This window comes from Terrapene carolina, unplaced genomic scaffold (assembly GCF_002925995.2).
Source record: "Terrapene carolina triunguis isolate 2854851 unplaced genomic scaffold, T_m_triunguis-2.0 Scaffold57, whole genome shotgun sequence".
NCBI classification, from domain to species: domain Eukaryota; kingdom Metazoa; phylum Chordata; order Testudines; family Emydidae; genus Terrapene; species Terrapene triunguis.
Genome location: NW_020664408.1, coordinates 173,089 through 186,772, shown reverse-complemented (window position 1 = coordinate 186,772; position 13,684 = coordinate 173,089). Strand labels below are relative to the sequence as shown.

Genomic DNA, 13,684 nt, shown 5'->3' with positions numbered 1-13,684 from the left:
AAAGACAGTGACACAGTTATTAATATATTTATTTTCTTATGGAACTCCAATTTCATTTGCAGAGGGACTGTGTCAGGTTCAAAATTATGTAATAAAAATATGTCTTCAACCTAAGAAAGAAATGATTGTTCATCCTGTGCAGTAAGTACAGTTCTTCGAGATGTGTGTCCCTATGGGTGTTCACTCTAGGTGTGCTTGCGCTCCTTGCGCATCCGATCGGAGATTTCTCATAGCAGTGTTCATTCAGCCTGCGCATGTGTGCTAGTCAGCCCTGTGCCATTGTTATATAGCACTGTGTGGGTGAACCGCCCTCAGTTCCTTGTCTACCATGAAGCCCTATAGCAGAGAACTCCAAAGCGGAGGGGAAATAGGGCGGATAGTGGAGCACCCATATGGACACATATCTCTAAGAACTACAGTTACTGCACAGGGTGAGCAACCATTTCTTCTTCTTCTTCAAGTAGTGTCCCTATGAGTGCTTCACTCTCGGTGACTACCAAGCAGTTCCCCTTTAAGGAGGAGGGGGGATTTGTAGTTGAGTCCAATACAAAACAGTACAACTGAGCCAAACACAGTATCGGAAGCAGAGTTGTGAGTTATCTCGTAGTGTTCAGCAAACGTATATATTGTAGCGGATTGACATATTTCCGTAATAATGGGCATGTTTTGAGACATGCCATACAGATGGAAATGGACCATGTAGAGAGAGTTCATATGTCCAAAGGTGCTTGAATATTATGAGATTCATTGCAAGGATTAATGCAATCAGTTATCTACATGGAAAATCTTTGATTAGAAATTGCAGACCCTTTTGATCTATCTGCAAGCAAGACAAACAATTTGGGGGTCTTTCTGAAGGTTTAGTCCAGATAGAAGGCCTGGGCTCTTCTGATGTCAAGGACGTGCAACAGTGCCTCTTGTTTATCTAGGTGAGGTTTAGGGTGGAACACTGCCAGGTGAACGGGTTGGTTAATATGGAACTCGGAGGAGACTTTAGGTAAAAATTTGGGGTGTGATCACATGACTTTGTCCTTAAAAATACTGTGAAGGGGAGGCATGACATACGGGCCCTTATTTCCCCAACCCATCACGCTGACATGATGGCTATCAGGAATGTCATTTTCATTGATAAATGGAGAAGTGAGCAGATAACCATCAGTTCAAACAGTGGTCATGTAAAGCATTTAAGACTAGACTCAGGCCCTAAAGCGAAATAGGATGCTTGACTGGGGGGAAAAGATTTACGATCACCCTGAGGAACCTCACTGTGATTGGGTGGGCAACAGTGAAAGAACTCTCTGTTGGAGAATGGAAAGTCATGACGACTGCCAGGTGGACTCCAACAGAGCTGATTGATAACCCCAAACTTTTTAGTGTTAGGATATAGTCCAGTACATCTGGCAGTGATGAGGTCATGAGTGAACTATGTTTGAGGTCACACCAACAGACAAATCTGGTCCATTTTTTGAGAGTATATGTAGTGAGTAGACAGTCTTCTTCTGTGTAATAATACTCTCTTTAACTCTTCTGAGCAGGTCATTTCTAACCCCACAAACCATCGCCCAATCACACTTTGAGACAAAGCACTCCAAGACTGGGGTGAAGGATCTTCCCGCTTTCCTGAGAGAGGAGATGAGGAAAGGCCTGGAGAGTGACTGGTGAGCAAACAGCCAGCTGATTCAGGTAAGGAAGCCATGTTTGTCTGGGCCAGGTTGGAACTATAGGATGACTCTAGCTTTGTCCTTTTTTATTTTGAGTAGAACTTTGGCTATTAGAGGAGTCAGTGCAAATGTGTACAGTAGATTCGATGACCAGTGAAGGTGAAAAGCATCCCCTAGGTACTGGGGACCCATCCCACCCATCCCAGGATCTTTGAGCCATATGGGAGTTGCTAAACCTTCTTTTGCAGGCAGATGTATAGATCCCAAGAGAATGCAAAGTAGATCTGGAGTCCTTTAATGTGCGCAGAGATTCATCCAAGCTGTCTGCAAACAATTTAGACCAATCAAAAGGGAGGTCTTCCACCGTATTCTGGATCTCCTGTGGAAATCCAGAGAGATGGAGACAGGAAGTCCATCTCATAACTACCGCTATAGAGACTGAATGGGCGAGATCTGCAGGGAGTCGGCAATTTTCCTGATCAGATTCTGAAACTGCTTAAAACCATTTGCAAAGATGGAGGAGGCGTAACTGCTTCATCCAGAGATGAAGAGGAGATGACGGCTGAAGGAGAGACCTCTTCATCAGCTCTAGCTTCCTGCTCCTCAAAGATTTCTTCTTGAGGATCATGCCTCCTGGAAAGGGCAGATGATGAAGGCTGCCTAGCTATCTATGATGGTGGTGCTCAAAACCCTGGAAAATTGATGGCAATAGGCCGCCCAAGGGTCCCAGTAAGACAAGGTGGTGGTCCATAAGGCATAGGAGGGGGCACCCATTGGTGCTCAGACCAGTGAGTTGGTGGTTGCGCCCTTGTGTCACAAGTGGTTATAGGCTTATCAGACACTTCTGGAAAGGGGACCTCTGTAGGGGTGAGGAGAGCCTTAGACCAATATTTGGGAAACTCAGGCAAGGCCTTCATCAGAGTCCTCCTCCTCAAACTCACTATAGAATGGTGGAGCAGCCTGAGAAATTTAGGGTGAAACCATAAGTACCAGGTGAATTTCTGGCAATCTTGATAACCTCAGTACCGAAAATATGTTGGAGTCAAGCAATGGAGAATCGGGCATCTTGGGTACAGCCAGGTCTCAGGGAAAACGAAACTCCTGTGGTACCGAGTATGCGGTCATTACTGAGTCCATGGTGTGCACAAAGATAATAGTGGCCGAGGGAGCAGATGATACTGTGAATCTCAGCCACTCTGAGGGAAACATGGTAGGAGCCCAAGTAGGTTTCTTCAGTACCGATGAAGCAATGGAAGAGCGCCTCTTGATACTTCAGTCCACTGATGGTACTGATGATCTCGCCTGACCAAAAGCTTTGCCCTCTTTCAATCTAACGGTGCCCTTAGTACCTGAGAAAGCAGCAGCTTCATGAGGACCAAACTGGAGAGCAGATGGCGCTGAAGTAACTGAAGACACTGACAACCTTGGTTTTTTTGAGGTAGATTCTATACCTGGTAAACTCAGGACATGGGCTTTGGAAGACTTATGAGAGGAGTTTTGCGTCTTCCTCTTAGATGTCCTCGAGGAATGTGGCTCAGAGACAGTGGAGGCAGGAGACTTGCTCAGAGACTGGTGTACAAGAGGGGTCCCTTGGCTGGGTCAGAAGCTGGGCATAGTGAGCTCTCCATCATGAAGAGACAAAGTTTGATCTCCCTGTTTTTTTCTGGCTCTAGATTTCAATATGAGACAGAAGTTACACTTCTGGGCAATGTATGATTCCCCGAGGCAACGGATGCACTGGGAGTGTTGGTTGTTTACCGGGACTGCCTCCAGGCACAATAGACAATGTTTGAAATTGGGAGAACCAGGCATAACCTCTCAGTGAATAAGAACAACCTTATCTACTAATATCTATGTATATAATATATATACATATATATTATATTTTAAAATGTTTAATACTTTTTTTAAAACTAGAAAGCTAATGTTACTGCTAATTACACTAAGAACTACTATAAACTTAGTAGTACAATAGAAACTGGGATGCAGTTGAGGCAATCTCAACAGGGACAACTGCCAGAGCTCTGTCTCAGGCTGAGGAAAGTGAGAAGGAACTGAGGGCAGTTCACCTGTTCGCTGCTATATAATAATGGCATGGGGCAGGAGGCTGACTAGCACACATGTGCAGGATGAATGGACATTGCTATGAGAAATCTCTGATCAAAGGTGTAGGGGGCGCAAGCGCACCTAGAATGGAGAACTCATAGGGGCATTACTCGAAGAAGAACAAATACTTACCTTACAGTAACTGGTTCTTCAAGATGTGCTGTCCACATATATTCCACTGTTGCTGCGCATGCACCCGGTGCAATCTAGTTCAGATTCTTTTGGCTAGCAGTGTCTGTTGGGGACCAGGCCTAGGGAATAAAGGATGGGGCAATCTCAATCCTCCCTTCAATTCCTTTACCATTACAGAACCCAAGTGTTATGACTCTGTAGCAGTGGGATAGATGGGCAGGCCATGGAATATATCTGGACAACACATCTCGAGGAACCACAGTCACTGTAGGATAAGGAACCATTTCTTCTTCTTTAAGTGCTTGTCCATACATATTCCACTGTGATTAATTTAACAGAGGTGGGTGCTACCAAATTATAGCAGACTGCCAGGTCTACTATAGTTAAGGTTAAGACCAACTTTCTGTTTAAAGCTCAAATCTTCTGAGGGCTCTAAAATCCTCATGGTTACTCAGACTGCCCTTAAATCTGGTTTGCCTCATGGGGGCATATGAAGACCTAAATAAATAATCCTCTGAGAACTGGAAGGAATGCTGTTCAAGCCTGATTAACTGCTCTAGGTTTCAGAACATTTATATGAAGATGAGCTTCCTGATGAGATGAGAGGACTTCAGTTTGTAAGTTGTCTAGCTCCCCATCCTATATTGGAGACATCTGTTTCTAGAGTCTTGGATGGTAAAAGTGCAGAGCAGCATACTCCCTTACAAAGCTTTTCAGAATCCTTCTATCAGTTTAAGGACAATAGGACTTCTAGCGTGACCTGCAACTTCTTTTCTAGGTGATATGTGATGAGCAGATATACTGACTTCAACTATTCTTCCGTGTAACAAAGTCTGGCATGCTGAGTTACGCAAGTGCAGGAGATCACGTGCCCTGGAAGTCTGAAGCAATGTTGAAGGATGTACCTGCAGTTGACTCTGTACTATGCTGCAGAATCTTCTTTGAGGTAAGCAAGCTTTTGTTGTGGCTGAGTCAGAGATTACCCCCTCCCTACAAACTGTATTCTTTGGGATTGTCTACACTATGGGGGGAGATCGATCTAAGTTATGCAACTTCAGCTATGTGAATAATGTAGCTGAAGTTGACGTACTTAGATCTACTTACCACGGCGTCTTCACTGCGGTGTGTCAATGGGAAACGCCCTCGCATCGATTCCCCTTGCGCTTCTCGTTGAGGTGGAGTACAGGAGTCGATGCTAGAGCGATCAGCGGTAGATTTATCGCGTCTATACTAGACAAGATAAATCAACCCCCGCTGGATCGATCGCTGTCCGTCGATCCCAACCATTAATGTAGACATGCCCTTTGAGTGGGAACTAAGAGTAATTTCTCCTTATTGGCTCTAAGTCCTAGAGAGGCAAAGAGACAGAGAATCTGCTTAATGGAATCAGCAGCTTGATGAGATTTCCCTTGAGTAAGCCAGACATCCACAAATGGCTAAACTATGGCTCCCTGCTTTCTCAGGTAATATGCCACTATAGCTAGACATTTGGTGAATTGATAGCCATTGATAGTCCAAATGGCAGAACCCTGAATTGGTAATTGCAGTTGCCTACTTGACATTTTAGATCTCTTCTGTGGGCAGGATGGATGGCTATATAGAAATAAGCATCCTGAAGGTTGAGAGCTGCATACCAGTCGTGTGGATTTAGGGAGGGAATCACAGAAGCTAGAATTACCATCCTTATCCTGAATTTGCTGATGAAGTTGCTCTGATGTCTTCAAATACAGAACTGGGCGCCATTTCCCATTTTTCTTTTGTATCAGAAAATAGTGGGAATGTAACCTCTTCCCTGAGAATTCTGGTGAAACTTCTTCTACTGGTCCAAGAGATAGAAATCACAAGGGATCTCTGACACGGGATGAGGAAAATGTGGAACTGAATGGAATATCCCACCTCTACTACCTCCGTAGCCCAATAGTCTGTCGTTACGGTACTCTAAACCCCATGAAAATGAAAGAGATGGCCTCCAAATGGGGCTGAAATAATAAGATGATCTATTAGAAGTCATTCACAGCTCCCAACTCAGGAGTAAAATTTGCTGCCTTGAGGATGCCGTAAGGTGTGAAGATTATGCATGGGAAGTTAATGTTTTCTTCGTCTGGAACCTCTGATGCTTTCTTGGAGGTACAGAATGTCTGGGTTTAGGCCAATAAGACTTCCTGGGGTAAGACTAAGGCCTAGCTAATTTTCTTGTCAAAGCAGGTGTACACACCCCTAAAAATCTCAGGATTGCTCACAAGTCCTTTTAGGAAAGTAAGGCCTCATCCGTTTTCTAAGTAAATACGTCACATTTCTCAAAAGGCAGGTCACATCCCTCAAAATGCAGGCCCTCTATGGTACCTTGTACGTCCTCGGATATGCTGGATGCATGTAGCCAGTAAGACGTTCTCATGGCAACAAAATTTGTCATGGACCTGGAGATGGTATCAGATACTTCCAAACAGGCAACTTGTGATGTATGTCCTACAAGTTGCTTCTCTGAAATCAAACACTTACTTTCTTTCCATGCTGCCTGTGAGACTTTATCAGAAAATTTAGAGGTGTTGTTATAATTTAATTAGTCTTATTTCTCCAGCATGGCTTGGTAATTGGCTATTCTCATGTGTGACCTGGCAGATGAGTAATTCTTGTATCCAAATATGTCTGATTTCTTAGGCTCTAAATCGGGGTAGATTTAGGACTTTGAGGCTTCATTCTTTCATGGATCACTGATACCACACAGGATCCTGAAGCAGGATTCATATAAAATTGTATGAGATCTGCAGAAGTTTACTCACTGTATTGCACTGCACTTTTGCATGTTGGTGCCAGACAGGCAGATGTCTGCCGGAGTAATTTAGCATCCAGTAAGCCTTCATTAATTGGCATTGTTAAATGACCCAGCATGGTGGTATGAGTGGTGTCCAGGAGCTTGCTAACTTCCCCTGAGAGCTCCAGCATGTTAGTTATTCTTCTAAGTAACTCCTGAAATGATTTGCAATCATCTAGCTGCAAAGTTGATGCAACTACAGCTTCATCAGGAAATGACAAAGAAATGGGTGCTGGGATCATCAACTTGCAACTCTTTGTCAAAACTGTCAGTAAGATGTTTGGCAGTAGGAGCTGGTTCCCTAGTAGTTCATAATGCTACTCTATGTGGTGGTGGTAGTGGAGATATGGGTCACGGAAGCTGATCTCCTTGCAAACTGAAAGCCTCACTGGAGCACAGTAAGGGCAAGCTGCTGGTATGTATAAGGAACAGAAGGCCATGGTGGAGGATAGTAAGGGGAAGCATTGCTGTCAGTTTTAGAGCTAGGATATTGGTAATAAGACCTAGACTCCCTATCAGAGGTATGGCATCTAGACTCCAGGAGAGAACTCTGATTTCTCCATGAAGAACATCTTCCCATGTGCCTCCCTAGCTTTTTGTGTTCTCTTTCAGAACAACTTATGAACAGAGCACCTGTCAACAACTGCCCTTCTCCCAAGTACAATAAGCACCTAGAATGCCCACCATTGAGGGCCTCTCATGAAAAGCAATTCTTAAAGCAAGGAGACTTCTGACCCACCATATAGGAAGGAACCAGTACAGGGTAAGTCTAACAGGAATAAAACAAATTCCTTAACAAAAAGGAAATGAATCACTCAACTAATGAACTAATACCACTATCTATAGCTATTTACAAACAAAGAGAGGGCCACACAGTGGGTGAGAGCTCAGATGCAGCAAAATTCCAAGTTGAAGCTATGGGTGGTGAAAAGGAACTATGAGGCAGTTGAGGTCGTCCTCCCCTTTATGCCCTTGGCAGGAGGACTGTCATGGCGCAAGTGCAGCCCCCAAAGGACACTGCTGGCCAAAAAAATCCAAACTGAAGTGCACAGGGCACTAACAATGGAATATATATGGACCAGCACTTAAAGAAGAACAGTATAGGTATGTCTACACTGCAGCTGAAAGGTGTGATTCCCAGCGCAAGTAGAGACCAGTGCTAGCGCTGTTCAAGCTCAAGATTTGAATAGCAGTGTGGACATTATAGCATCGGGGGTGGCTGAGGCTAACCACCCAAGCTCAGATTGAAGGGGGTGGGCATGCTTGGATTCAGACAGCTAGCATTAGCTGCCATCCAAACTGCAACATCCACACTGCTATTTTTAGCATGCTTGGTCAAGCAGAGTTAACGCTAGTTTGTCTACCCACACTGGGAATCACACTTCCTAACTGCAGTGTAGCCGTACCCAATGTTACTAGCATCATCTTAATATATTATAAAGACTGGAAAAAAATCTCATCTATTTTTTACTTTTATTGCTCTTTGGTAACTTTTTGCCCGTTTCTCTCAGCTTGGATAATGAAAATAAGAATCAGCTTCATATGCAATTTCAAAACCCTTTTCACTTTCAGATTCTCAAGAATTACATAGGCACATGTGAATTGCCATATCTGCTCAAGTGAGGGATCCAACAAGTCCAGTGTCCTGTCCTGAGATTCTCATATAATCACTTGACTCCAGAAGCTGCAGTTTTCAGAAAGACACAAAATCAAGTATGACTCATGATAAAAATCAGTAGAGTTGGCAACACAGATTCCTGGTATTTATTTATTTAGCGATTAGGGATCTAATCCTGCAATGAGCTCTGAAAGGAGAGAACTCCTCGGTTTCTTCAATGAGGCTGTGCATGGGTGCAAAGCTCACTGCAGGATCCCATGCTAAACACAAAAGGTAATATATTGCTGTTTAGTGATAAAATGTATACCTAAAAATGAATAGCATTTGCTACACAGAAGATTTACATTGGTAATGGAACATTAAACTTTTTACATTCCCTGACTTTGTGATCTTACCTATCGTACCTCCACATTGCTTTATTATACTGTTTTGCATTTAATTTGTATTTCACTTAGATTAATTCAACTTTGTGGATTCTTTACCATAATTTTTCCACTTTCAGCAATATAGACATTGTAGCGGTGATACAGGTATATTACATATAGTCGTAAAATCTATAGTTCCATGGTACATTTGAATATGAGAGTTTGTTTAAAATAATTCACCACAATATACGGAATAATTGGCAAGGAAAATGTACAAGGGCAAACATTTTTAAAATAGGCACGTACAATGTAAATGCAAACAGTTAATCGTGCATGTAAAATATGCAATTGCATAGGCAAAAGATCTGTGCCTGGATATGCAATTTTTCGAATTCACAACTTATACGCCTATTATTTTTTTAAAAGGCATACCCAAATGTTCTAATTTTAGAATAACTTAACATCTGTAATAACATTTAGCAACATTTGTGGAATTAAATAATCTGAATGGGGTGAATTTACTCTCTCACGCAGAATGAAAACCCAAACAATATAAAGGGGTAAGTACAAATTATGTAATACATTTTCCCCCAAGGCCAAAGAAGGAAGGCTATAGCACAGAAGACGTTGTGAAATTCTAAAAGCTTAACATAATTATTTGGTATTAATATAAGCTTTTCCGTTGACTCTACTTCTAGGATTCAAACAAATAAAATGCAAATTTTCTGAAATGTCAAGAAGAAGAAGTATCACAGGGGTGGCCGTGTTAGTCTGGATCTGTAAAAAGCAACAAAGAGTCCTGTGGCACCTTCTAGACTAACAGATGTATTGGAGCATAAGCTTTTGTGGGTGAATACCCACTTCGTCAGACGCATGGTAAGACAATTCAAAGTTATTTAGTTGGCATAAATATTTCCAGTTAAATGTGCTTTTTAATATATTTTTAAAATTAGCACTGTTTTCTCTAACACATAAACCACTTTTTCACATATAGGAGAAAGTGAAAATATCATGCTTTAACATATTGAAATAGATTTCCTGCCCTCACCATCCACATACCTTGTAAATGTGAGACAGTGTCTATTCAACTGGCATAATTATTTAAGAAAAATAGACCATTTACAAAATGATCTTTAGGCAAGTTCACTTAAAATAACGTGCCCAATATTACACAGATGTGGCTGAAAGTTGTAAAATTCTATTGTCACTGATACACTACAAAAACCCAAATGATTTATTTATTCACCAACAGAAGACAGTGTAAAGAATACTCTCTTGTTCCACTAGAAACCACATCATCAGGTTGTGGTGGTACCAGGAAAAGAAAGTTTAACATGAACTAATTTCTTAATTGGTTGTCTGACATTATAAGCAAGTATAACAGAGCAGCAGGGAACAACAGCAGCACATATACCTTCAGGACTAATAAACATCTGGAGTACATTAGCAAAGCCGATCTTGCTCTGAACTGACCAGAAGATAGCGCTTGAAGACTGCATACTAAACATAAATCTTGAAAAGTGGAAGTTAACTTACAAACAAGTTTTCTCCCATATTCAACTCCTTCTCTCTAGGAGCACAAGTACTAGGTTAGCCATGGAATATAACACAATGGATTATTTTAAGAGCAAACTATGGAATGGAGATATTAATGTTCAGTAAATATTTAAAACCCCAAAAGAAATGACTGTGATTACAAGTTTACTTTTTTCATACACATTCTACAATTTTTAACCTGAGATTCTTAGTATTTTATGTTTGAGTTTCAAGAAATTAAGGGCTTCACATTGCAGGAACAGGTTTTAAGATAGTGTATATGCAGCATAAATACACACTCCTGACATACAATCATACCTTTGATGGCACAAAAATATTTTGTTCCAAAACACAGTATCTGTGTAGAGCAGATTTGTTAGTGACTACAGTGCCAAAGTGTATATTTAACTAAAGGAACCCAGAAAAATAAAGATTTAAATTAAAATGTAGTACATTCTCCCCATCTACCCAACCACACTAACAGACTGCAAATGTAATTAAAGCCTTTTTATATCTACAACTGTAAAACCATGAAAAGATCAAATAAAGCAGAATTTGTAACTGAAGATTTTTATATTCATTACTCCAGGATTTTAAAGTCACTTTTTAATATTTTACTATACTATTTAAATATAAAATATACTACAATATGTATTTTACACCATATATATTTACAGTGATAAAGTGGCATAAAATAATATTAGAATGATTACATTTGAGATTTACACACACGCTCTGCGCTCAGCACCTCTCAAAATCAGGCCTTGCATATAAAGCAACTGTATGTCTTGTGAGGACAGCTACTACACTTAAGCATACACTTACTGTATAGTAAGTAATTCTGAATATATTCTTCTGTGCATGCTCCTATAACTGGGACTAGAATTTTCTCTATATATATTAACATAAACATATATGTATGCTATATAAACACATTTGCATACAGTGTGCACTATGGATTATGCATATATACTATATATCCAGCATGTTACTATGTGTAAATTCACTGAAGCTCTACAGGCAATATACTTAAAAAGTAGTTTTGCTGTAGTCTACAAACTGGTCAACAATTTAAACCCTGTAAACAATGACTTAATTTCCGTATTTTAAAACTTATTTGTGAAACTATTCTGCAGCAAACGTCTGTTCCGTAAAATTCTCTGTACCTTGACTTTATTTGTTCTTTTTCTCTAGAGACAATGAGATTTTGTCTCTGAGCCACCTTTAAATGGGGCCTCATTTCTGCATCAAACTGTACCTGGCATGTCATTCAAGTAAAATTCAATTAAAATTCTTTAAAAGGATTTCAGAAGTATTGATTGAAGTTTGGCTCTACTGAGGAATATTATTTCTCCTTGGATTGAAAAAGCAACTTCTAATGAGACATGTTACAGCTCAGTTTTAGTAATTTTTCAATCTGAAGAATTACAATTTTCCTTTATAAGCCAACATGCCAGACTATACTTAAACAACAGACTACTGTATATATGGTATGCATATGTGTAAAATTTAAGAGGGCTCTGCACATGTGTAACTAGGTGAATATAGTTACTGTATTTTCTCATCCTTTACGTCTCTTATAGCGAGCTTTCTCACAGGCCACAACAGTGTGAGGGTATACTGATCTATAGCCTCCGGACTCTCTGAAGGGCGGCAGACTTCCTTACCACCCTTAAACACCTTTGAACATTTTTTCCTGTGCACAGCGGGCCCTTGTCCTGTGCTACAGCCCGACCACCCACTGTTGCTTGTTGACCAAACATGCAGTGCCTGGAGCCTGCACTGACACAACCAGGATAGGATTCCTTTCAAGCACACCGCATAGAAGAATTTCAATTTTCTGAGGCAAGAATTTAAAGGAGTACTATGAATTCCCTTAAAATTAACCTGTTTCAAGAGATAAGTTACTCTGTTTTGTTTGCTCTCAATATTCTGTCATATATATTTAGAACTATGACAGATTTCACATGGTCAGTAAGTAAAAATACAAAACATTCCATTCAAACAAAACAGGAAAACCTGGCAGTTAGTAGATTGGGGTTCTCCTACATCACAACCACTGATATTTCTGGAATATGTTTAAAAACAAATGGTGCAAAAAGGTTTTATATTTAAAATAGCAATTTGTATACAGAAAGAAAACAGATTTGGCATAACAAATAAGAACTTCACAAATACTTTTCATTTTCAAAACTCAGTACCTAGAGTTAGGCACCTACATAAAAGTGACTTTGTTTTTACTGTTCTATTTTAGTGGAGCTGAAGTTTTCGGCATCCTTGACAGTCAGCCCACTTTTATTTAGTCACCTAAACAAGGATTTAGGAGACTAATTTTGGCACTTTGGGAAATTTAGCAACTGAAGCCAATGGGAATTTTACCATTGATTTCAATGTGGCCAGCATTTCACCCCGATTTGTAAATGTTCGCCTTGATCGAATTGTGTTTCTTTTTATTGTCAGACCTTTACTGCCTGCGACATAGGTTTAAACAATTTAAACTGACATATAAAGGAACACTCCCCTCCCCCGCAAGATGCCCCGCAAGTGTGAACAGCAGACTAACAGATAATAATAAAAACAAAACAAAAACAAATAAAACAAAAACAGCCCAATGTCAAGCTTTGTAATGATTAATATTTTAATTTCTTAATTAATAGCTCATTAAGAGTTTTGCTGGACATTCACTGTGAAAAGAATATTTCTGCGACGGACAGGGGATGTGGTTTAGACATGAAATGGCTCCCAGCTGCAAGAAGTCTTCTTCCAGATGTACAGTAAGAGAAGGCAATAGAAGAGAACCAGCTGCTAGGATAACAAATTGAAAAGGCCCTTTTGACACAAGCCTTGCTGGCCTGTCTGCTCTAACAAAGATAGATCATTCATCGCAAGGTGAATAGAATTCTAGTATGGTACAGAAGAAAGAGCAAAGTGGTCCAAGCATCTGCCTCCTTCCTTCACACTATGTACAGCTGCTGTTATTCTGGCATCAAAAGAAAACATATATCCTTAAGACAGCACTCACAGTTGAGCACCATACTAAAAGTGCTGCCAAAACGATACAATTTCAGCATTAAAAATTGGCTAAAAGTGATACATTATTCTGTTTTAAGATAGATACATGTGTTTACTTTGTTAAAAAAAAACCACACACAATGTAGACAGAATCTACATACCAACCACGCCCCCTATATTGCAGCAAGCAGTTCATGCTATAATTGTCTTAGCATTTCCATAAGACTTTATTTTAAGGGTTTGAAAAATGATTATATCTTTGCTTCAATACTGAACATCTTATGTGAAGATATTTTGATAAACGAAGATATTAGCTACAAGTATCAGAGGGGTAGCCGTGTTAGTCTGAATCTGTAAAAAGCAACGGAGGGTCCTGTGGCACCTTTGAGACTAACAGAAGTATTGGGAGCATAAGCTTTCGTGGGTAAGAACCTCACTTCTT

At 40.4% G+C, this 13,684-nt stretch overlaps 1 protein-coding gene across 1 annotated transcript in view; it reads right to left on the bottom strand.

Annotated features, from left to right (window-relative positions):
• The window catches only part of LOC113407947 (exocyst complex component 2), a 208,636-nt gene that overhangs the window by 106,553 nt on the left and 88,399 nt on the right, over positions 1 to 13,684 (bottom strand). The gene's annotated exons all lie outside the window — the stretch shown is intronic.